The sequence below is a fragment of the Clarias gariepinus genome, chromosome 17, assembly GCF_024256425.1.
Source record: "Clarias gariepinus isolate MV-2021 ecotype Netherlands chromosome 17, CGAR_prim_01v2, whole genome shotgun sequence".
NCBI lineage: Eukaryota > Metazoa > Chordata > Actinopteri > Siluriformes > Clariidae > Clarias > Clarias gariepinus.
This window is the reverse complement of record NC_071116.1, coordinates 28,562,898-28,590,229: the sequence shown is the minus strand read 5'-3', so window position 1 is coordinate 28,590,229 and position 27,332 is coordinate 28,562,898.

Genomic DNA, 27,332 nt, shown 5'->3' with positions numbered 1-27,332 from the left:
TGCTACTTCTGCTCTGTAAATCCTTCATAACGGCTTTAATCTGAGGTGCTGTTTGTTAATTTCTGGGTCTGGTAACTCTAAACGAACTTCTCCTCTGCAGCGGAGGTTCGTTTAGGTCTTGCTGTCCATCATGGTGCTTAATGGGTTTTTCAAATGCACTCAACAATACTGTTCTTACAAGAACTGTTCCAGAACAGCTGACCTTCATGTCATACCATAACAACTTACTGTTGCTGTTGTTGTTGCTTGACTTGGGGCATAAGTCGGGATGCATCCTGGACATTGTGTCAATCCATCGCAGGGTATAAAAACACACACAATCACTCAACGCCAACTAGCATGTCTTGGGACTATGGAAGGAAACCAGAGTACCTGGAGGAAACCCACCAAGCACAGGGAGAACAGAGGGAGGCAGGAACCGAACCCTCAATCCTGTAGGTCTGAGGCAACAGTACTAACAACTACGCCACTGCGCCAGAAGAAATAAGTAATATTTAATAAATTGTTTCTTGAATATTGTTCAAGAACACAGACTCAGGATTCAGTTAGTCTCTGGGTTTAAATTTGTTATGGAGATAATGAATGATGGTGTTTCTGGTCTGGTGGAAAATCTTTACAAGTCTGTTTGAGCATATGGACATGTTTTCCCTGTAGTAAGACCCCATACATGAAAGCATCTGGGGGAAAAAAGGAATGTAGGAGGAGATCCTGCGATTAGAGTCAAGGTCAATGGATTTGCTGGATGTCTCATGTAGTAAATGCTGGTCATGTGATTAGTCTTAATGAATGATGTTACTATGGCTTATCGCCCTAGCTGTGTAAAGCTGTAACCTCTTCACTCAAACCAAAAAGACTTTTGTTCTTTATTGTAATAAGTAAGTTTGATCGGAAGATGTGTTTTTTGTTGGTCTGAGGGTAATGATGCCAACTCGGCATTTTTAAGTGGTCTTGGCATTTTGGCTTCTCCTCATTAATTTCTGACTTGCGTACAAATCCATATTTAATAAGTGTGCCTGTATATGGTTGCAATTGTTTTCTTGACTTTAGTTCGTGGGATTCACTTGATGTTTTTTCAAAGGTGGATAAACAAGATTATTTATTTAGGTATTTATTTATTTTAATTGCCACGTTCCATGTGCAGTACACTCTTCATTTAAATGTGACTTGTTAGAACGTGACTCTCAGTAATGTTTTAAATTAGTAATAAAAACCCCTTTGTGCAGTGAATGTACAGAAATATGTATAATATAATTTATTTAAGATTAGAAAATAAAATCAATGAGAAGTATACTACAATAACAATTATGATTCAAATAAAACCTTGATTAAGAGTTTCCCATTTCAGAGGCATTTCTATTGGGATAAGAGTTCAAAACTGGTAATCAAATCTGTGTCACTCTTTACAGCTTTAGACCACACTAGAAAAAAGAAAAGAAAAGGAAAGCCCTGCGAATGGTGTTGAAAACCACGAAGCACATCCCTAGAACCTACAGTAACTAACAGCCATTAAACACCTTCACTACAGTAGATACAGTACCTACACAGACCCCGCAGTATCATCACACCAGTATGTTCTTGTCTAGCTTCTTTTATACAATCATCACTTCTACACTACCACTTAAACCACTTACATCTTATTAACAGTAATCTTTTTTTATAGGTTTTGTGTATATTTTAAACTATTTTAATATACACCAATCAGACTTAGCATTTAGGTTTGATGCTCCTCTTGTGCCACTGGGTCAGCTCTAGCTCTATGGCTCCACAAGATGTCTGGGGAGGTGTTGGGGTGTCTGGCTCCAGGGTGTAGGCAATGAATCCTTTGGGTGCTGTGGGATGCGGGGTGTGTCTGCCATGGAACGGCCAAACCATGGGCACTTGATTACCTGATGGAGATACAGTATGTGGGGAGCTCAATGCCTGGACTCGTGGCCTTGGGCTCTTTCCTTTTTGGGCTCCTCGTGCACGCACTGGGTGTTTTATGGTAATACCTTTTTTTGTGGCAAGGATTTACTCTTTTCTGTGTTTTGTGCAGCATTGGATTTTCTGTGAGATCCGAATAGACGGGCTGGGCTTTGGTCCCCATTGATGAGCCTTTGGTGCTCACCCATGGGGACCGAAGGCCAGCCCACATATTTATATACAGTATATGTCTTCTTTCGCTTGAGATCTGTGATGCAGACTATGATCTGGAGAACTTGGAGGCCAAGTCAACTCTTTGGAACATCCTACAATACTTTTCTGACAAATACAGTGTGCACAGTTGGTCAGAAACCAGTTTGCACTGATATGAGTTTCTGTACTGTACAACGACAGTAAAGGAGTACCTGTCTATCTAGAAGGAGTCCAGCCCAGACTGATTTCTAACTTCTTCATACCTTTCTGTATAATCTTTCTACAGCCATCAGTTGCACTCACATCAATAAAAATCCGCTCATCTGTCCATTAAAGTGGTCTTCATCACATCATATACCACCCTGATATCCTCATAAGAATGTCCTTAATTCTAAATATTATGAGATAACCTTGATTCTGTTCATACTTGACATTTAATCTTTTATAATACAGTGCAAGGATTGTCAAAGCACTTTGGCAGCTCTTGAGGCCTCGGCTTTAACATCCTCAGCTGAAGGACACTCTCAGTTAATTTACTGACTCACCTTTCCAGAAAGGGACGACTATTGTGCAAAGTAGACATTGTACATTCTTGCAATTGTTATCATATTGTAGTGAAATGGCTTTTTCAAAATGCAGGCAATATACACACAGCAATTAGACTTCAGAGATCAAAACTCCTGACAGCTGAAGTAAATAACATTGATTATCTCGTTACAGTGCCGTCTGTCAGGCAGTGAGAGATATTAAGTGAACGATATCATTTCTTGAAGTCAATTTTGGGAAAAACAGGCAAGCCTAAGGATCTGAAAGACTCTGACCAATTTGAGATGGATGGACAATTGGTGAACCGGGGGACAGGGTCATGAGCACCCAAGGTTCAGTGAAGCGATTTCTAATTTGTCTGAAATTATCCAGGTGTATAATGACGTAGACGACCGTGTGTATGTCTGTATGACATATGTTCAGGAGAGATGGCACCTAGAATGCTCTTTCTGAAGAAGGTCAAGTGTCATGCTCTGCGTGATCCTGGGAAACCTTGGGTCCTGTCATTCATCTAGATGTTACTTTGTTATGTACCACCTACAGTACCTAAACAGACCTTACAGACCAAGTAGCATGGAAACGGTGTTCCCTGATGGCAGTGGCATCTTTCAGCAGGATAATACACCCTGACAAACTATACATATTGGTCAGAAAAGTTCTAAAGAATATTCAAAACAGTTCAAGGTGTTGACTTGTCCTCCAAATTCTCCAGATATATCCCATATATACTGTATATCCACAACTCTGGCATACTAGAGACCACTGCAGCATAATTAGTTTCTTTTTTTTTTTTTGTTTTTGTTTTTTTTACAGATGAATGTGTTGGTAGGATGATCTGTTCTGTTTCATTTCTTGTGAACTGCTAAAAATATTTCTCCTAAATGTAAAATATAACTATTGTTATTTATAGTGTATATTTAAAGGTAATGACATCATCACAACAGATCAAAATAACCCAAGATCATGCAGTATTTAATAACTTAAATAAAACAAATTGCAAATAATTTGTAAACAATTGTTGTTTTAATGCTTTGGCTAAACAACATTAAGAAATCAGTTAGGACTAAAATGATTCCTCGAGTAACTCGAGTAATTCAATTGTAAAAAACGATCGAGGCAAAATCTTCTGCCTCAAAGCTTCTTTTAATTAATTTTAAAATCTCACGTTATTTTTTTGCGACAATTATTTGTTTGGCGTGACATTCCGGATGCGAGCCGCCAGTAAACACAAACGAGGAAGAAGCGCTTAAGTCACCTAAAAAGCGAAAGGAGACGCAAACAGTTAGCTGTGTATTGATTTGAGGGAGCGTCCTGTTGCGGGCTGCAAAATGAAAAGGAGCGATAAAAATATCAGCGAGTCAAGAGGAGAAGAAACCAGCAAGAGAAACAACATAAATTATGTTGTGCCTAAGCTGTAGATTTTGAAACTTTTAGTTCTAAAAGTTAAGTTGCAGAACTTAGTGTTTTTATATGATTTAAAATAATTTTACAATTATTTAGTTTAATGTGTGCCTTAGTTTTTTTGATACGTAAAGTCATTTGAAATACCTTTTTTCTAGTTTTTGCATCTGTGAAAAGGCTTTAAAATAAGCATGTATGGCACAGTAATGCACTTAATTCATCTCAGTCAACTTTAAGCCATTCCTTATATTGTGAATAATGACAATACATTGACAGTGTTTATTTTTGATAAAACGCTGTATGCATTTAAAAAATAAAAGTTGATTTTTATAAAAAGAAAACCAATTAATCTTTGTTTCTTTTATTTTATTATTATATATTTTACATTACTGTTTAATTAAGCAAAAGTACATTTTATTCGATTAATCGGGTAAATTTTTGGTAGAATACTTGATTACTAAAGTATTCAATAGAAACAGGCCTAAAATCGGTATTTGGTGGAATAATAACCCAAATTTTCAATTACAGTTTTCACGCATTTTGTCTCTCCACCAGTTTTCCACATTGCTGTTGAGTTACCCTCTAACTTTGTGACCATCCATCTTCCTCTTGATGACCGTCCAGAAGTTTTCTGGAGTAAATTGCAGTGCTCTCTTATTTTTTCCAGAGCTGTATATATACAGTATATATGTAGTGTGTGTTTAGCAAATGTGGTGATGTTTGTTTTATTTGATTTGCACTGTGTTTTTATATAAATACATCAGCTGACTTTTTATCAGGTTAATACTTAGTGTGAAATAAAATAAATAAATAAATAAAATAACGAAAACCTGCGGACCCAGCTTGGCAAATGCAAAATGTCAAAATTATTTCAAATGCCAAATGGTTGACTTCTGACGCTGAGGTTAATGTGTGTGAGAATTTCTATTCCAAACCGGAGGAAGAAGGAAACCGTCTGGCAGTCCTGTGCGTTACTGTGGCGATGACAAATTTATTTTAAACCTCGCACGTATATGAACATGCACTGAACGAGTGAGAGGTGCAAGGTGTTTGTGAAATGACTCGCTTTGCAGTGTTTACTGATTTCCGTGTTACGTGCTCAGTGCTGAGTGTCAGTAAATCTCACAGTGACCTTATAATTAATTGCAAACGGATGTTCAGTTAACTCAGGGTTAAATAAGATGTTTATACTGTATGTGTGTACTGTATACACTGTTTCGCGTAATTCTCCATATGCTTGTTTTTTTTTCTTATATATGGGTTTATTTCTCTTTTATTAATTATCTTTTTTATACTTGTTTGCCAAGATTTGTTTGGGACGCTAAAGTGTGAGATGCTGCTGTGGATTTAATTATTTAAGTTCATTAGTGCAATGCTGATTTATTTATTTATTTATTTATTTATTTATTTATTTATTTGTGCTAGTGAGAGAGTCCTAACACTTTCTACTTTGGAGAAAACTAATCGAAGTAAAATGGACCAAAGACAAACTTTTGCAAAGTTAAACTAGTGAGACAGTTTTAGCTCACAGATAACTTATAATTATGCGACGCACACCAGACCTTGTTAAAGCGATATCTTTAACGGGGGATCTTTAAAAATAGAGTCAAAATGAAATATTAAAATGAAATACGATCATCCGAAGCACACTTGACCTACCCGAGTGTATTACTCGCTGCTAAAACAATTGTCTCACCACGTGAAATCTGCTGTTAAATCTGATATCTTCATCCATCACATCAGTCCAGATCGTCTCCTCCTGAGCCCTGGGATTATTAAAGCAGAAAACTCCACATTCCTCCTCGCTTCCTGTCTTATTAAGCTGTTTCTGAGATCTGAGTTAATGCTAAAAATAGAGACTGAAAGCTTTGCTCAAGAGAATAAAAGGTTAAGAACTTTTTTTTTTTTCCTGTTCTGAACTCCTGTGGTTCTCTCCGCTTGAGTTCCTGACATGGATAAGAGCTAAACTAGGAATGAATCAAGATAAGTGCTGGAGTTTAAGCCTAAAGCTAATCAGGTCCATTGTGTGGAAATCTCTGTCAGCACTTTAACTTGATTAACATCAGCTCTGGATGAGGAACCTGAGTGACCAAATCATTTAAAATCACAAAATCAGTGTTGATCACGGAGCTGGTGGACGTGTTTGTTTGTTTCAGACTCACTTGGAATTCGAGGTGTAGAATAACAAGAGTAAAGAGTTGTCGAGATGTCGAGCCACCAGGAACCACCTGAGCATCTTCCTTAACACTGACACGACACAACTGGAGAAACACTGATCTAACAAAGTAGTGTTCTCATGGAGGAACGTTCTTTTTTTTCATTATTTCTTCAGTTATTAAGTTAATGTTTCTCTCTTTTCATCATTAAAAAATAATTTTCCTTTATCCAGTTATTAAAGATTCAGAAAGAAAGAAAGAAAGGAAGACCGAAACTAATCATTGTTTAATTATTTTAAAAAAAAGAAAAAAGAGAAAGGAGGGAATAAAGTTATTATTTAAATTATTGAAAAAAGGAAGAAAGAATTTTATTTTTTCCCTTCTTTTTTACTTTCTTTCATCATTGAAAAAAGGGAAAAAAGAAGAAATTATTTAATGACCAAAGAAAGAAAGAAAGAAAGAAGGAAGGGAATAAAATCATTTCAATCACTGAAATATTTAAAGTTAAATTAACCATTTTTAATCTTTCTCCAGTAATTAAATAATTCTTTCTTTATTTCTTTCCATAATTAAAAAATAATTAATTTTTTTCAGTTACAGATTAAGAAAGAAAGAAAGAAAGAAAGAGAAATCATTCTTTAATCATTAAAAAAGAAAGAGAAATAATTTTATTACCTTCGTTTTTAAATTTTTTCTTTCTTTTTTCTGAATCGTTAATAATTGAAAGAAAGAAAAGAACAATTATTATTTTTTTCTTTTTTCTGTTATTAAAGATTTAGAAAAAAAGTAAGTAATAAAGAAAGTTAATTATTAACTTTATTTTAATTAAAAATATTCTTTAATCATTGAAAAAATAAAAAAGAAAGAAAGAATCACTTTATTCTCTTCTTGTTTTCATTAATTCTTTCTTTCTTTCTTGGAGGATGAACACACACACACAAAGAGAAAACTCGAGTATGTACTTTGCAACTTTGTTTTGCACAGTGTGTGTGTGTGTGTGTGTGTGTGTGTGTGTGTTCATCCTCTCCACTAGGAGGCTCCTGTCGAGATGTTCTGCCTGCTAATGAATGTGCCTGTTTGTTTCCCTGTAAAGAAAAGCCCTGACTGTTTCATCATGACAAGGAGGCTCATTTTTAATTCCAGGCACTAAATGTAGGGCTTAGCCGCTGCACTGGCACCGACACACACACACGGCCAATTAGCACAGAGTGTTTCCTCAAACAAGGCAAGAAAGCAGCTTTAAGATAAGTGACCAACTGTACAGTAATTCCCTTTTATTTCAGGTGACTGAATTACATTCATGTGTGTGTACTGTATGTATGAATTATTTGTGTTTCACGTTTATAACTAACATTTTCAGCGCCATGCTTTGTTGATCATTATGATTCCTTAAGCAGACATTATACAGGGCTTAAATTGTGGCCATAAATGAAGCAGTAATTAAACCAGCAGGTCCACCAGCAGCCTGTTCCACACACAAGGCAGGCCGCGTCCATGGTTTCATTCGAGTGATGCTACTTTTCCTGCCCACAGTAACCCTAATGTATGGTCCGTGGCTGGCATTGGACAGTCAAAGAGTGTGGCATCCATTAAAGCATACTATTTAGTAGTTTACCGCGCATGGTGGGACTTAACCAGGCTTTTAGTATCTATTAGAGCATATTATTTTACACAAGGTGTATTTAACATCTATTAGAGTATACTATTTAGTAGCTTAGTGCTCTGTTGGATTTAGCCATGGATTTAATATGTATTAGGGCATACTATTTAGCAGTTGAGTGCAGGGTAGGATTTAGTATGTATTAGAGCACACTACTTAGTAGTTTTACTGGGCAGGGTGGGATTTAGCTATGCCGGAAGTGTGCGAATGGTGTAAGTGAGAGGTTTTTTATAAGGTCGTTCTTTATTGAAATTTCAAAGTAGCATAACTTCTCTTCCTGTGTGCCGATTTGTTTCATCCCGTGCGATGAAACAAAGCCTATATGTCACCTCAAGCTCAGCCAAATACACCTGTGAATACCCCATTAAAATTCCTTCAGGAGCTTTTACCTGATGCATGCACAAACAGACAGACAACCGGACAGGCAAAAATTCCAAAAAACATCTTCATGTGTTTTATTACTCCTCTCACAATTTTTTTTTTCAAATATCTTCAATGTACACAGATGGCAATGTTACAGTTTTATTATATGTTCTACTGTATAAATTAGAACACACTGTTTAATATACACCCCCTGTATGAGAGTTTTTTTTTTTTTTTTACAAACGCTACAGTAGTGGCAGTTCAAAGCTCTCCACCTGAAACATGAACAGGGAATTCAGCATCATTTTTAGACTCCGTGGTCCTTTATAAAGAGGCATGAAACGCCTAGGAAAGTCACAAAACTTTGTGACTCAGTGACGTTGAAGATTTTTGAGCATCATTGATTTTTTTTAAGCTGCATTTTCAAGCTACAGTATACCCATACTGCCATATCTAGAACAGTACGGTATCTGACACAAAACCTGAGAAAGACGCTTGAGCAGTCAATCCTCTCACTGATTAGTTCATTCATGCATGTCCCTGTAAAGGATTTACTATAGCAACAAAAGTACAGTGTTCAGGCTGCTGGTATAGAAAATTAACCAACACCTTGTGATAATCAGGTTTGATGATGCAGCAGCACAGCTTTCAAGTAGGAAGGAAGAAAAGAGCCTTGGCATGCTACCATGTACAAAAGTTTCCTACATAGCACAAGGAATCCACTCTTGGGCTGTGAGTTGTATAAATTAATCAGGATGTAAAACAACACAAGCGGGCAGGAAGTTAACATCTGGGCTTTGCCTTTGAAACTTCCTCTGAGGCTTTGCAGAAATCTCTTTCATCAGCTCTCTTACAAATACACCAAGCGAAACACTGAAGCCTTCTAACGGAGCATGGAGGATCAAAGTCCAAACAAGCGTTTGAGAAATCTGACCCCAGGGTTCCGTCGATTTGTATAACGTCACCCTGAACCAAATGGGGTGCTGGCGAACCCCGATCCCTCTTTACACACACAAGTGTATTTGAAACACAGCTTGTCAGTCATTCAGCGCGGCGGGGTTAAGAGGTGATGTTCTCGCCTCCAGCCACGTCCACGAAAGGTCACACTTCATGACTGAAGGGATTCGGCTAGGAACTAAATCAAATCAGCTGTAGTCGTGGAAAGGCACTATATTTTCCTGGTAGAGTGTGTTGTGTTTTTCCAGAAATGCATTTGTTTAATCAAGAAAAAGGCTTTGCAGGTTATTCTGGTTATTATGGTCATACGTATATGGGGCTTATTTTAAATCCTTGTCATGTGTTAGAAAAACACTCAAATGCATGTTCTATCAATGTTAAATCAATGTTCTCCCTGTTCTTGGTGGGTTTTCTCCGTGTACTCCGGTTTTCTCCCAAAGACATGCAGATTAAACTGTTTGGCATTTCCAAATTGTGCATTGTGTGTGATTGAGTATAGCGTGCATAGTGCAATGCTCTAATGAGTGAGAGAGCGAATATTAATGATGTGATGGAATGATGAATCCGAGTTCATGTTATCACCCTGGAGCTTATTACTACTTATTGCTATAAAAACAAATCATGAAGTGTTTTGTTCCTCTTATGCACAGTGATTAGACAACACTTTGGAACTATTTGTATTTATAAAGAAGAATACAGAGGCTTTAAAGTGTCATAAGTAACTCACCAGCTTTTCTTTCTTCTCTAACAGAGTCATTCATCCTAAAAACTTTAAGTTACAGCCTAATCTCTGACACTGGAGACTCCTTCAATAAATGTTTCATTAACCTCTATTTACAGAAAACTTCATCTTATCAGCTACACACACATTTCAGTCTGTTTATGTAAAACTGTGATCTATGATGTGATCAAATCCGATGATTATAGAAAACAGGTTAATTAACATTAAATGATTATTTTTACGCATTTTGTTTTTGCGTCAATGTTCTTTTATATTGTGTTTTGAAGTGCATCGATTTGTTTTACTGGGGCACCCTTTTGCCCCTCACCAGAAGCTTGTGGTTTAATAGATCGTAGTTGATCTTTGGGGTCCATTCAAGTCCAACCCCATGACTCAGTACAGAAGTGAACCATGGATTAATTTACTTAAAGTTTTATTCATTATAATGTGAAGTCCTGGTCATGAGGAGTGAAAAATGATAACCATATGATTTTTTTTTCCTTTCAGCAAAATCTTTTATAATAATAATAATAATAATAATAATAATAATAACAATAACAACAACAATAATAATAATAATATTATTAATATTATTATTATTATAGACAAAAAGAGTCAGCTGATGTCTTGTAGTGCACTTATAACTTTAACGTAAGTTGATTAAAATAAAACATGAGCAAAAGCTCCATGATTTAAGTGTTCTATAGGTTTTATTACTAAAAAGAAAATTATGTTTCTGTTTATGTGTACTTAAGTATTCAGCCACGATCACTTTATTAATTTGAGTGGTTTTCGGTTAAAATCTAATGAAAATTAGATTAGAAAAAATTCATGATGTTTTCAAATTTAAATAGAAATTATGTTAAACATGTATACGTACATTTAACATAATTTATATTTAAGTTTGATATTTAAATTTGATAATAATAATAATAATAATAATAATAATAATAATAATAATAATAATAAATAAATAAAAAATGAATAAATAAATAAGTTGCCATTTCAAGAGGGTCAAATCATTGAGCTGGATCATGCAAAGAAAATTTTTAATTACTAGAACTGAATTTAAAACCTTAAATTACACATTCTAGTGCTGAACCGTCAATTTGTGGAAGAAATGTGAAAAAAATGTCATGAATGGTGATCACTTATCCTCACTAATTGTGAAGGAGGAGCATAAGAAATCATTTCCACACTAATAAAAGCTAAGGGTGATTTGGGAGTGTGCAGCTTTTTTGCTGAAATACTTTTGTTTGGAAATCAGAAATTTCTTTTTAAAGTGACAATAATGAAGTCATAAAGTAAACATGTGTAACAAAGTTTGGAAAGAAAAAATGCACAGTGCCTAAGACTTTTTCACAGCACTGATATACTATCTACCTATACGGTACTGTGCGGACGTTTTGGGAAATTCATCTATCTTTCTAGGTACACAGTTTTTGAAGGAACACAGAAGATAACCACAGATCGTTTGTGGATGTAGGCTGCCTCAAATCCGTCTGTGTCTTCATGTAATCCCAGACAGACTGGATGATGTTGAGATCGGGGCTCCGTGGGGGCCAAACCATCACTTCCAGGACTCCCTGTTCTCCTCCATGCTGAAGATAGTTGTTTGGGTTTGCTGTCCTGCTGCAGAAAGTATTTGGGGTCAATCAGAAGGCTCTTGATAGTAATTGCATGATGGATAGTATCTGCCTTGAGCTATCAGCATTGAGGACACCATTAATCCTGACCGAATCACACACTCCACTTGCAGAAATGTAGCTCCACACTAGCAAAAGATCCTCCACTGTGCTTCACTGTTGCCTACAGACACTCATTATTGTATCGACCTCCAGCCGTTCGGCAAACACCCTGCCTTCTGCCACAGACAAATATTTCATATCGTGATACAACAGTCCAGAGCATCGGTAGGCATTTTTCTGCACCACAGTTCCATGTACTGTATGTGTTTTTGGCATAGTCGAGTCACTTAGCCTTGGGATGGCTTTTGGGCTGCAATTCTTCCATGAAGACCACTTTTGGCAGGACTTCTCCAGACGGTCAATGCGTGTACCTGGGTCCCACTGGTTTGTGCCAGTTTTTTGATGATGGCACTGCTGGACATCTTCCAATGTCAAAGGGAAGTAAGCATGATGTGTCTTTCACCTGCTGCATTAGGCTTCCTTGCCCTGTTTCTTTGTGCTTCTTCCAAATAGCTTGAACGGTCCATCTTAAAACCCCAGCCTTCTTTGAAACCGCTGCCTGTGAGAGGACATGCTGATGCAGTATTACTGCGATCTATCATGTTGTGTGCTTAAGTCTTACCCTGGTGTATGACCAGTGACATGAAACCTTCTTCCACAACTTTACCCTTGTAGCAGAGTTTGGCTGACCCAGTTCTTATACCTTCTACACAGCCGTTTAAGTCAATAAATAATTGGTTAATCATACACCTGACTCCGATTGTACAAAGAAAGATATGTGATCTCTGACTTTATGCGAGTGTGCAAGTGTAGGAATTGATGCTAGTTTGAAGCCGAAGGGTAATCGCACCAAACCAATATGTATTTGATTTAGATTTTCACCTTTTTGTTTACTTTGCATTTTGTAAATTGATTTAAAAATGTAATATATATTTTGAAAGCATTCTTACTTTACAGCATGTTTTCACACTTGCATAAAACTTCTACACAGTACTGTGTGTGTATTCATTCTAGAAAAAAACCCTATGAAATAACACATACAGAATTAGGTATTTAAGCAACAACAACAAAAACAACATCTCAGAAATCATTATTGTGTATTTTAAATAAACACCTTTTTTGTAATTGTTTTGTTTTGTGTAGAAAGAATATGCCAGAAAAGATAAATAACTGTTAAATAATTGTTCATAATAACTGTTATTACCTATAATAGTTTTTATGCCATAGTCTTTTTTTTTTTAGGTAAAATGTCTATGTAAACGTAGATAAAAGTAAAACTGTAGAAATATAATTGAGTCCAAATTGAAATATTATTACACAAGAAAATGTTAACGCCTGTCCGTCAAGTCTAACCGGGACCAAGCTGACAGACAGATTCTCATTCTACGATCCACATGCAAATCCATATTTAAAGCTGAGAGTTTGCCTCCGTGTGGCGCCGTGTTTACGTTCACTGTGTCTGAGTGACAGTTGGTGCACTTATTTGAGAAAACAGACGTAGCTCATTCTGTATTTGTGCACTCTGAGTGCACTGTGTGCTGCTGACTGACAGCAGGTCAAATGCCTTCAGAACAAGCAAGCTCAGGGTTTGGAGAAACACCCACTGTTTCCTTTCTGCCTAAAGATTGCTGCCAAAAAATTTGCAAACTGTCGAGCGCCAGATGCAATCTGTGTCAGAGTTTGGAGGGGGGTCACGAAACTGAAAATGAGTAAGCATCGATGTCAGTTCGGCTCCATAAATATGGGATTGAGGGATCTGTGAGGAGCGTTAAGTGAATCCGATATCAAACTTCCAATCTGAAGACGGTCTGCACTCGCGCCGGAGATGTGGCCCGAAACCTGACGTGGACCTGTCGCCTGGATAACTGACAACTCAGCGGTACGTTCGCCGTCCATGATCTGTTTGCAAAAAAAAGTTCTGTATGGATCAAGTTGTGAAAAGTTTTCCTCAAGGCCACAGCTTGAACTGTTCTCTACGGCACAAAATGCATTTTTATTCAAAGTTTTGTCATCTGCCGAGTGTGGGAATGCACTGTAATGCGCGGCACATTGTGAGAGTCTGTGGTAGTCTGTATGACCTGGTAGCGGGGGATGAAAAATACAGTAGATTTCTTTCTGTAGGTACTGAAGCTATAAAATGTGCAGAAGCTGATAAGTTATTAAAAATATTTAGTTTATTCATACTGACTTAAGTGCTTTACTGAGAAACGGAGAAAAAACACACTTAGACTTTTGGAGCACATGTTGGTGGCTGTCCTGCACTGCATCACACCTGCTGGTTATACTGTTTACTGTACGAGTGGAGAGAGCGGGATCACTCGACTCACCACCTGCTCCTCCATGAAAACCGTGACCGAGCCGATGTTCCCTGTGGATGATCACTAATCAAGATGTTTCTCCATGGACTGATCACTTGAACAACACAGGTCAGGTGTTGGACCAAGTATGACTGCTCCGCTTTCCTCTGCGCCACTTTTACAGTAGTAATATTGTTTCGTACCCGTGTACACTTGTGTATTTATACTCTCTGATACAGCAGGTGGCAGTATACAGGTAGTGGGTTTGTGATAAACACAACAAAATAAAAGAAGCGTTAAACGCATTCTATCTACTTACTATGCCTGAGATTATTGGTATTTTGTATTCTTATGTTTTTGGACTTATAAGCATTCATATTTAGTATGAACTAATGTCGCACTAATTATAATTGTCATCTCATCACCTTTATCATGTATACAGGGTCACAGTGGGTCTGGAGACTATCCCAGAAGACTTATGGGATGAGGCATGGTACACCCTGGACGCGGAGCCAATCCATGGCAGGGCACACTCACACACGCACACACGCACGCACGCAATGCACGCGTTCTCTTTACACTCTCTTCCTGGAGATATTTACAGCAACAAGAGCGAGCTGTTATAATTGTCCATGGTGTGTTTTTCCTTTCTTCTCACTTTCACTGCTTCGGGGCTCGGCTCGATCTTTGTGTAAAAACTGGGAACTGGGAGAACAACCGCTAAGTCAGGTCTAGATTCAAGATCTTCTTCCTTCTTTAAGATTAAAAAAGGCTTAAAACTCATTGGTTCAGCTGTGCATTTATTGAATAAGCACTTCGCTACGTCCGAACTGACTGCACTGTATTTTATGTTTACTTTATGTTTTTAACTGTTTCTAAATCAAATTTTAAGAAGATTTAAACTTGTAATTTAGCGTTTTAACAAACTGTTTTTATTTTCATTTGAAATTAAATTTAAATATTTTAAAATGTTTTAGTGCTATTCATTTTTCTTTCTTTTTATAATTATTCTTTTTATTATTAGAATTATTTCTTCTCTCTTATGTAAAACACTTTTAGTTACCATTGTGTATGAAATGTGCTACACAAATAAACTTGCCTGGCCTTGTCTAAGAAGACAGAGAGAAGACCGGGGAACAGCTGGAGGAAAAATACATAATTTCATTTCAAGTGTGAGACCATATTTGTTTCGTTTTTATATTTTGTGAGCAATGCTTGTGCTCAATTCCATCAGCATCTCAGACACTGATTGGTTATTATTATATTTTATGTAATTTTGTGCATGATATTTAACTGTGAGATAGGAAAAAAATATTTTTGGAGGAGGGAAATATTGCTCTGTCACTTGCTAGTCAGAGATTATAGACAAAGAAAAAATTGTTTCTATAAATAATATGGTGTCATAACCCACACACATAGAGAAGCACTATCCACCCGCTTCTACATTCATAAACATGCAACTGGCTAATCTCGCTCTAATTGTATTAGAGCTCTAAGTGTATTTAACTATATTAAGTCAGCTCCCGCTAATTGTCATTTACAGACCTCCAGGGCCGTACTCGGAATTTCTTAGTGAATTTGCAGATTTCCTTTCAAATCTAGTCGTTTCTGTAGACAAAGTGCTAATTGCTGGAGATTTTAATATTCATTTTGAAAACCCAGAAGACCCTCTGAGAACTGCATTTATGTCTATACTGGACTCGGTAGGAGTAAATCAGTGTGTAGTAGGACCCACTCATAAAGCAGGTCACACTTTAGATTTAATAATATTATTCGGATTAAGTATAAGAAATTTATTCACAATACCACTATCTGAAGTTATCTCAGATCACTATCTTGTCTCAATTCAAGTGTGTCACAATAATAATGTACACACAGCGCCGCGCTACCGTATGAAACGTACATTCACATCAACAACCAAACAGAGTTTTATCAGTAATCTCCCAGAGTTCCCAACTTCGATTAGATCGCCGTCTGACCCCACAGAACTCGATCAGGCGACTGAATATTTAGAGTCGACATTTCGCTATACCTTAGATAATGTAGCTCCAGTCAAAAGAAAAATTATTAGAGATAAGAAACTTGCTCCCTGGTATAACGATCACACGCGCACTCTAAAACAGACCGCTCGGAAATTAGAACGTAAATGGCGTCAAACTAAATTACTAGTATTTCAAATAGCATGGAAGGAGAGCATCCTGAACTATAGAAAAGCTCTTAGTGTAGCTAGATCAACATATCTCTCCACTCTTATAAAAAATAACAAAAATAATCCTAGATTCTTATTTAATGCTGTAGCCAAATTAACCAGAAATAAGACCACTGCAGAAATCTCCACAACAACATCATGCAATAGTGAGGACTTCATGAACTTTTTTAATAATAAAATTGTAAATATTAGGCATAAAATTGAGGTTTTGAAACCGAACAATGTAATTGATGCAGATGTTAATCTAGCCATGTCAGATCAGAACCTAGAATACTTTACTCCCCTGGAAGAGAATGAACTAATTTCACTCATCTCTTCTTCAAATTCATCAACCTGTATATTAGATCCTGTACCGACACATTTTCTTAAACAGATAGTACCAGCAATAATAGAACCCCTGTTGAGAATAATTAATTCTTCACTCAGCATTTGATATGTTCCAAAATCTTTTAAATTAGCAGTTATCAAACCAATAATTAAGAAACCTGACCTCGACCCCTGTCAGCTGTCCAGTTACAGACCAATATCAAACCTCCCCTTTATCTCTAAGATTCTGGAAAAGATAGTAGCGGAGCAGCTATGCTCATATATACATAGAAATGGCATACATGAGCTGTATCAGTCAGGATTTAGGCCTCATCACAGTACAGAGACAGCGCTCGTTAAAGTAGTAAATGACATTCTATTGGCCTCTGATCAGGGTTGTGTAACTATGCTTGTACTACTTGACCTCAGTGCAGCTTTTGACACCGTTGATCATGCTATTCCTCTTCACAGATTAGAAAATGTAGTGGGAATTAAGGGTACAGCCCTCTCCTGGCTCAGATCCTATCTGACACATCGTTATCAGTATGTAGACTTAAATGGTGATTATTCTGCATGTTCTCTAGTGGAGTTTGGCGTTCCGCAGAGTTCAGTTTTAGGTCCACTGCTTTTTTCCCTTTACATGCTTCCTCTGGGCAACATAATCCGTAAGCATGGTATTAGTTTTCATTGTTATGCTGACGATACACAGTTATATGTCTCAGCAAAACCTGATGAGAAAAAACAGCTTACTAAAATTGAGCAATGTGTGCAGGAAATAAGAGATTGGATACTAATTAACTTCCTTCTGCTAAATTCGGATAAGACAGAAGTTCTAGTCATAGGACCGCATACAGCTAGGAGTAAAATTTTAGATCACACCGTAACTTTAGATGGCCTTTCTGTTCCATCAAATGCAACAGTGAAAGACCTTGGTGTGATTATTGATTCCAGCCTTTCATTTGAAGCACATGTAGATAATATTACCAGGATAGCATTCTTTCACCTCAGAAATATTGCCAGAATAAGAAATTTATTGTCGCTAAATGACGCAGAAAAACTAGTTCATGCTTTTATCACCTCTAGGTTGGACTATTGTAATGCCTTACTGTCTGGTTGTTCAGCTAAATGCATAAATAAGCTTCAGCTAGTCCAGAATGCAGCAGCGAGAGTCCTCACCAGAACCAGAAGATACGAGCACATCACCCCTATCTTATCTTCACTCCATTGGCTCCCTGTGAAATTTCGCATTGATTTTAAAATACTACTCTTGACATATAAAGCATTAAATGGTCTCGCGCCGCAGTACCTGAGCGAACTGCTAGTGTCTTACGATCCGCCACGCCTACTTCGATCAAAGGATGCAGACTGTTTGTCAGTACCGCGTATTATGAAAAATACAGCTGGGGGCAGAGCTTTTTCTTACAAAGCCCCAAAGTTATGGAATAGTCTTCCAAATAGTGTTCGGGACTCAGACACAGTCTCAGTGTTTAAGTCCAGGCTAAAAACCTATTTATTTAGCCAAGCATTTTTATAAATAGATTTGCCATAGGTAAAGGAGCAGATCTGGGGGACTCATGGACGTAGAGTATTATGGTGAACTGGTATGTTTGGATGCTGTCTTCCTCACTCTCATTGATCACTCAGGTTTGCTGACGGTGAGGTGATTGTTTGCTTTACATGTCAGGAAGCCCTCATGTTTGTGTTTCCTTCTGGCTCTCCCTTTTAGTTATGCTGTCATAGTTAGTCCTGCCGGAGTCTCTGCTTGCACTCTACAGTTAATATACATTCACATTATGCATCGTGTGACTGTGACCATACCTAACTGCCATCTCTCCTCTTCTTCTCTTTCCCCCCCTCTTTCTTTTTCCTCTCTCCTCCTGTCTCCCCCTTTCACTCTTTCTCTCTCTCTGTCGAGCTACACATGTCGTTCCCGAGCTGCCAGTGATCCAGACTCCCTCTGCCCTCCGGACCTGTCTGACCCATCCTGGTGCCCCGCTTCTGGCTGAAGATCTCGTCACATGGATGCCCCGTGTGTCTCTCTGGGATGCGTCTGGTGTCTGGGAATGATTCTCTCTACCTAGAAAATGGTTCTGGCCTGGACTGGTGTTGGCAACTGTTTCTCTGGGGACTTGCCAGTTCGATAGTTCATAACTGGAACTTCTTACAAGTCTACCTGGGTCTTTAATAACTACCTGGACTCCATATTATCATCAATTAACATCAGCTATTATAGCTGAACTGCCTCCCACCCTACACACTGTATAAATGCAGATCATTTACTGCTTTCTGTTTCACCCAAATGAGGATGGGTTCCCTGTTGAGTCTGGTTCCTCTCAAGGTTTCTTCCTATTACCATCTCAGGGAGTTTTTTCTTGCCACTGTCGCCCTCGGCTTGCTCACCAGGGACAAACTGACCATTTTGATTCATACAAATTCACATTTCATACAAACTTAAATAATTCTTTTGACTGTGTAAAGCTGCTTTGCGGCAATGAAAATTGCTAAAAGCGCTATACAAATAAAATTGAATTGAATTGAATTGAATTAATTCACTAAGGAGAGCCGGTATTCCCTCCAAATCAAATGAAATTCAATTCAAATCAAATCCTAATTGTATCTGTCATGTAGTTACCTATACACAGTATGATATGCAGGGAAATGCTTATACCTAAAAATAAATAAAAGAAAGTAAGAAGAGGCGAATTGCACTGGAAAAAGAATGTAAAATAAAAAATATACAAATTAACAAACAAACAATTACAATAAAATAAAATGCAAGACAGCAAAAAAAAAATTACAATGTAAAAAGTATAAAAGATATAAATTTCATGGAATGTGCAAAATAAAAAGGGTTTTAGAGTGTATTAAGGCATAATCCTAAAACTGACTATAATTTTTACGAGCGGAATTTCATGACCGTCATGAGACTTTTCACATAATAAAGAGTTTTGTGGAAGTCATTATTTAAACAATTAAAATGGTTAGTTCGTTAGTTCAAAACATTAGTTCACTCTTAAGGAAAATTTAATGAGGTAATAAAGAAGCGTCCCTGATCATTATTTAGACAAGTCAGAGTACAGGATAGAAAGCGAGTCTTAAACAGCTTCCTTAAATAGCCGAGGGCTTTATACTCGACTCGAACCTTGATTTGAGCTCGTTGTTCATTCTCTAAAAGGGAGAATATAATTACTGCCACATTTCCAGCCTAAATGTCACCGCTACAGGTGTTCAAAAGTTTAATGAAACCCATCTCACACTCCCCAATGACAGTAAATGGGATAGAAATGTGTTGAGCTCTTAACAATAACGCTCCTCGTCTGATTGGCTCCATTATATAAGAAAAAGAGACATAAATCTAATTATACCTCACAATAAATACTTCTGTGCTTTATATTTATATTAGGTGTGAAGGAAGTTAAGACGGCATCGATACGGATCTACGACTCCATGGTGACCTTTTATACCCGTTTTTTTTTTAACTATTATAATATTCTTTTTTCATATTAATTCTGATTGGTCAGAAGGTGTTGATTAGTTCTCTATAACAGCACTTCTGACAGTGGTGCTACAAATCACAGGTTTATGAAGGTTTATTAATGCACTGGTTCTAATATAAAACAGGTAAATCTTGCGGAGAGACGTTTTTAATTGTGCATTAGTGTAAGGACATAAGACGTGTTCCCTTTGCCACCCACAGCATAATGGTAGGAGCACCGCACACATACTGACCTACACCCACTTTAATTATGCACATAATATACCGCGCACGATTCTTTAGATAAGCAAAAAATAAGCCAAGACGTGGGCACAATATCAAGAAGTTACTGTAAATCTTACACAAGCGATATGCTTTGCTTACTTGTATCAGCCTTCCCAGGCTTCCCGTACCATTCACATTAGCCAATCGTTAATTAGTGTTTCGAGTCTCGAGCAGCGCTTACAGTGATGCTGCAGTCTTTTTAACTTGGGGAAGTTTTAGAAAAGTCCATGTTTAAACAGAGCCAACAACAGGCCAACCGTTCATCTTTAGATAGATAGATAGATAGATAGATAGATAGATAGATAGATAGATAGATAGATAGATAGATAGATGGATGGATAGATCGTGCAGGCCAAGTATTTCAACAGAAAAAAAAATTTGGCTAGTCTTGTTATTCTGTTCCTTTAAACCACACAAAGAAATCACTTCTCCATCTGTGAGTGAAGCATCACCATCACTGACATGTGAAGTTCTCCATGATGACATCATTGCAGCAGGTGTTTGATGTTTAAGTGGTAACCATGATGTTTTTTTTTTCCTTTTAACACTTCACTTCCATGATAGTCCGGGACAGATTAGACCTTCCTGCGTGGTGACACATCTTGTTGTCAAACCTGAACATCAGCGCACTTCAGCAGGGAGACATATTTCCTGTTTTGCATGATGGAAGTTACATCCTTTATGCTCTTCAAGATAAGGTTGTGTATTCTTGTGGTGTGGTTGTGTGTACTCATCTCTCTCTTAGAACATATTTCAGTCCATCCCTCATACACAGTAAAATTCAGGGGAAGCAGGGGCAGGGGGCGGACCAGTGGTTAAGATGTTGGACTGCTGATCAGAAGGTCAGAAGTTCTAACCCCAGTTCCATTAAGCTACCGCTGGTAGACCCTTGAGCAGTGCTCTTATCCCTCAACTGCTCAGATGTATAATGAGGTAAATGTAAAGTTGCTGTGGATAAGGGCATTCCCAGTGTTCATTTTAACAATATAAGAGGTTATATGAGTTCAAGTAGACCTATGTAAACACTGGAGAAGGTTAATTAAACACTTGAATTTTTGCTGTGCGGTTGCAGAAGTGGTGTGTGAGCTGGGATTAGCATAACAGCCATGTGGTCCAGACAGCTGAGTTGAGGCATGGTGCAACCTTGTACTATGTGTGTGTGTGTGTGTGTGTGTGTGTGTTTAAACAAGATCTCATGTCTTTTTCAGGAGTGCACAGAAAACTCAAGAAACACCCCTGTCATTATAATTACAAAGAGGCTGAAGAAGTAACCTGTTTGTAATTATAATGATTGGTATTTTTTTTTTCATGTCATTATATCTTGGATAAATTTACCCAGAATGAACACACATGTTTAAAATGCTTTCAACAGGGTTAACTGCATTGACACAACTTCCAAAACACAGTATTGGTGCTGATTTAATTTTTTTTATGTTGTAAATATAATACAGAAAACTTGTGCCAGGGATGCTACTTCTATTCAATTCAATTCAATTTTGTTTATATAGCGCTTTTAACAATGGTCATTGTCTCAAAGCAGCTTCACAAAATGAAAAGAAAATTTATGGAAGTGTAAATTTTTCAAGTGGAATCTCAATAATGAGATAGTCCCTGATGAGCAAGCCAAAGGTGTCAGCGATGGTGGCAAGGAAAAACTCCCTGGGATGTCAATAGGACATCCTCATTTGGATGATAATGGATAACAGGAAGTATATAACAAAATCATGTGTGTTGGGATGCTGGAAAATCAATATAACAGAAGTTGTCTAAGTTCATTGAGTCCACAGGGACGAGTCAGCAGGTGCGGAGGACAGATGGGGTCTGAATCTCTGGGAGCTCTGGAGCAGCATGTGTAGCTCCAAATCATCATGAAGCAGAATCTAGATGGAGCTGGTCCTTCTCAGGATGCCTTAAGATCCTCACAGGCTTGGCCTCTGCCTGCTGGAGCTGGCACAATCTCCAGATGCCCCGGGATGGGTGGAAAAATTAAGATCTGGTGGAAGGAATTAGCGTAGGTGCCGTTCAGGATATTAGCAGCAGTAGATAAGAGTGTGCATTTAGATGTTTGCCAGATTAAAGAGATGCATCTTGAATCTGCTTTTAAACTGGGAGACTGTGTCTGAGCCTCGAGTTCTAGACTAACAGTGATTTAGAAAACTTTTCAAAGCAACTTTGAGTAAGGAAAGTACAAAAACATTTATTTCAGTGAGGAGGTGTGGTCGACCCGGTTGCTAGAGATGATGCAGCAATTCAAGGTCATGATTGGTGGAAAATAACCTCTGACTTCTGCAAAGGTTTCGAAATGCACTCTTTGTGAATATAGACTACATGATAACAGAATAGACAGTGAATCATAATGTTTGTATATGAAGAAATTGTACAGTATAATCATGCCTACACTACAGGCTACGTTATGCAAAGTTTAAAATATCTTAAAGATAATTAAACAACCAAATGTCAAAAATATGTTTTTTTTTTAAAGTAACCAATTTCCACACTGTATTTACTATATTTAAGCTCTCACATTAATTTACCATTCTGATTTTATTACTTGTTATCCATTTTAGATTGATGAGAGCAAAATGGCTCAGCTTTTACCAATTTACATGATTGCAGGACATTTAAGTTGCACTTTGGGATGATATGAAGCCAACTCAAGAGAAATATAAGGAAGTAAAATAACAAAAAAATAATAATTCTACACAAGAGCAGTGTTTATTTTTACGTTTAGTGTTTGAAGAATATTTCTTCTTTACGCCATTTTGGGTGCGCAATTAACTCCCTTTTTAGGGCTAAGATGTTTTGTAAATCATTTTTATCTTTACCAAGATTTAGTCCTAAATTTAAGGAGAAATTCTAAGAAAATGTCATGATCCTAAAAATATTTTTAAAATTTTGTCACTAGAAGCAACTTTTAGGTTTAAGAAGCTTTGTGAATACAAGCCATAGAGTTTATGCAACACAGACGTGACTAAACTCGCTTCCCTAAAAATTTACTCACTAATAATTTAAAATGCTAAACATTCATATTTCTTTATGACAATTAATACTAAAATTGGTGTAAGCTTCTAGAAGACCAATAAAAATCGTTGCTGAAATTAAAGCATTGTGGTTTTGGGGTAAAAGCTTAAAAAGCAAAATATCTGTAGTGTCCGTAACCACATCATATTCATGTTGCAAAATCTTAACAATTTAGAATTTTAGAATAATGCACTTTTTCGGGTTTATTTCTTTTTATTTGAAATCCAGATTGGCCAAGTATCATCTGAATGACAATTAAGATCACTAAAAGATTTGAATTAAAAAAACGTTACAGACACTAAAACATAAAATTGCATGAAATTGTATTAGCAAATGTGTTTCTTTTATCTGATAAAAATGTAAATGCATATGCATATTTACAAAAAACTAAGCATGAATAGTACTAGGAAAATGATGTTATATCATCATATCTGAAAATGAACTTTTTCACCCCCCGATGAGACACATTTTAGCACCACAAGCAAACATGGAGAATTGATGAAGGTATTAACGAAGAAAAATAAGATACTTTCCTTGTAACACCAGGGTTGTAAAGTGGGTTGTATAATTTTTGTATTAACTGACCCACATGGTCACAGTGCTTTGTCACAGTTAAATGGTCTCCCACTCTTTTTCTTTAATGTTGGTTTAAACTTCTTTATCCATCTGTGAACGTTGCTCTTGTCAATGGTGTTGGCTCCGTAGACTTTCTCTTGCCCGATGGGAGCCCATCAACTGCGACAAAGTAGATTTTTAAAGAGGATTTGAGAGTCAGGTTCGACGTTGGCGCCAACGCATGGATCCATGTTAAGCACTACCTTTGTATTGACCTGCATCGTAATGTGCGCCTCTGTTTGTGTTTTGGGTTAAATTGCACTGATTTGACATTGTGGGTAAAAAGAAAGATTCTCTTTCATTTCTTTTACTGTCAATCCAAATGAATCCCTTGCCAAATATTGGAGCTTGTTAAAAATTTTAAACTGAGACTGTACTTGGCACAGCCGATCAACCCAAGTAAAGTGGGACAAACGGCAACCCATGACGAAATCCATAAAAAAAATACCCTCAGGATGACGTCTGCCCGTGCCCCTGCTCCAAACATCTGAACCCTTAATGAGAGAACCGTCAGAGCTCCTCGTAGGAATTCTAAAGAGTCCATGATTCAGAAAACATGACGTTACTGTTGGACATTTGACCTTTCGCTACCACTACTGTCTAATTACTAACAAAAATAACTTCCACTGAGCGTTTGTATCTTTGTCCCCTCTTCACACTCTCATATGTGTTCTTTCATTATCGAAATGCCAGCAGTTCACAAGTCCATAAAATCTGCCGGCTGAGCTCGCTGACCTTTACTTCACTGTAAAGAATTCACAAATTAGGTTAGAGTTTGAGATTAAAAAGTAACGATGTTTAAAAGAACAAAAAAAAATTATTGCTTAAAGCAGAAGAGTGACATCTATTAAAATCATTACTATTAAATTGTCTGTTTTTTTTCCCATCACGGTTGTGTTACTGCATTGCAGTTCTCTCTTGAATAATTCATGAAACCACCTGTGAAACCGAGAGATTCTGACGACATCGTGAACCAAAAATGTTCCACAGTATGCTTCCTTACACTTCCTTAACACAAAGCATCATCGCGTCCATTTATTTTACAAAGCCAAGTGTAAATACTGTACCTCATGCCAAGCAGGAATAAAGTGAAATATTCGGCTACGGATACTTCGTTCAATTTCTCCTCCGTGTAAAAGAAATGACGAGGGAAATAAAATCAAGTGATGAAGCACGTTTGTTGTTCTTATTTAATTTATCACGGTGCAACACTGCCAAAGAAGAGACATCACACTGGCAGGATATCATCTCTGCTGTGAATTTTGTCTTTTTTTTTTTCCTCATGATTTCATTCCTCTGATTTAAATTTGAGCGAGATACCAGACGGTGTTTCCTCACACTTGGATGGAAACATTAATTACTCACAATCGGTTACAAACAATTGGGCAGATGTGCGAGCAATAACACATCTGGTTGTTTATGACGCTTTCCCTTCATCCGCCATGGTAATCATATGTTCTGTGTGAGATAGAAGTGTGAAAATGGAAATGTTACCACAAACCAATTTTGTCTCTTTTTATAAACGAATCCTTTAACTTTTCGGAAATTATTATGGTCTGTTATCATGGCACACAGGACTTACGCATGGAGTTAAATTAGAGATATGGAGAGAGCTACTCACAGAATGAGTTAAATATTAGGACAATTCCTTAAAGCTTGAAACTGAAATCATATCATAATCATACTTGTGCGCAGTCGTGTTGAAATCGGTTTTGGGGTTCATTTTCAGGGAACTTTCAGGGAATAAAGACATTTTGAGGATGTCTCCTTCCTGTTCCAACATCACTGCACACCAGTGCACAAAGCAAGGTTCATAAAGACATGGATGAGCAAGTTCGTTGTGGGAGAAATCGATTGGCCTCAACCCGATATAACACCTTTGGGATGAATTAGAGTGGAGACTGTGAGCCAGGCCTTCTCGTTCAACATCAGTGTCTGACCTCACAATTGCGCTTCTAGAAGAATAGACAAAAATTCCCATAAAAACACTTCTAAACCTTTTGGAAAGCTTTCCAGAATAGTTGGGAATAATTCTGGTCAGGAAAGCGCTTCTGCTCCCGGATGGCCAACGCAGAGAGACTGAGGAGAAGCTTCTTCTCACAGGCTATACAGACTCGTAATCAAAACACCACACAGGACTAAACGCTCTGTTCCTACACCACATTGCACTTCCTTTGCAGACTCTTAACATTAAGTAATTTCCAAGATGCCCTTATCTAAAGCGACTTACATTTGTACCTCATTTATACATCTGAACAATTTAGGGTTAAGGGCTTCGCTTAAGGGCCCAACAGTGGCGACTTGGTGACTTTGTGGTCACGAGGTTTATACCTGGGACCTTCTGATCCGTCGTCCAATGCCTTAACCACTGAGCGACCCCTGATCCTGATGTTATACTGCTATGCTCATGTCAGGTCATTCCACCTCAATTCCGACTCAATGCTGTTTTTAATTCTATTTTTATTTTTATTACTTGTACCTGTACAAAAAAAGGAAATTTTACAGTCAACAGTCTTTTTATTTTTTTTTTCTATACGGTATGTTTTTATTAATATATTCTTATTTTACATTTTATATTCCTTATTGTAATATTTTCTTTTCATACTCTATTATTCTTTTTATAAGTATATTCTTATTTCATATTCTTTATTTAAAATACTCTATTTCATTAAAATTTTTAGGTCAAGGGTGGCAAGGGGCTTTACTCCATACCATACTGTGTATGTGACAAATAAAATTAGAATTTAGGTTGAAGCTGTTATAGCTGCAAAGGGGCGGGGCCAACATGATATTAAACCCCATGGATTAAGAATTGGATGTTACATGTTACTCAAGTTTATATGCATATGAAGGCAGGCGAGCGAATAATTTTGGCTATACACTACCGTTTAAAAGTTTGAGGTCACTTGCAAATTTCTTTGTTTTTGTTTAGTGATTTATTTTCTACATTCTACAACAATACTGGGGATTTCAAAACTATAAAATAACACATATGGAATTAGGTAATTACGTAACAACAAGAAAAACAACAGTTAGTTGTTATTTTAAGACACAGAGGTCAGCCTTTCTGTAATAGTTCTTGCAAGAACAGTATTGTCAAGTGCATTTGTAAAATCCGTCCAGCACCATAATGAAACTGGCTCTCATGAAGGCCGTCCCAGGAGGGCGAGACCAAAACCTACCTCTGCCGCAGACGAGAAGTTTATTTAGAGTTATCAGCCTGAAAAATGAACAATTAACAAACAGCACCTCAGATTAGAGGCGTTATGAAGTCTTTACAGAGCATAAGTAGCAGAAACATCTCACCATTAACTGTTCAAAGGAGATTAATGCATTTTTTGGACGCCTTCAGCATTCCTTTACAATGTAGAAAGAAATAAAAATCAGGAACCATCATGGAGTTAGAAAGTGTTCTAAAACTTTTGAACAATAGTATATATATATATATATATATATATATATATATATACACACACACACACAGACAGCTTTATATACACAGTACATATAATAAAAT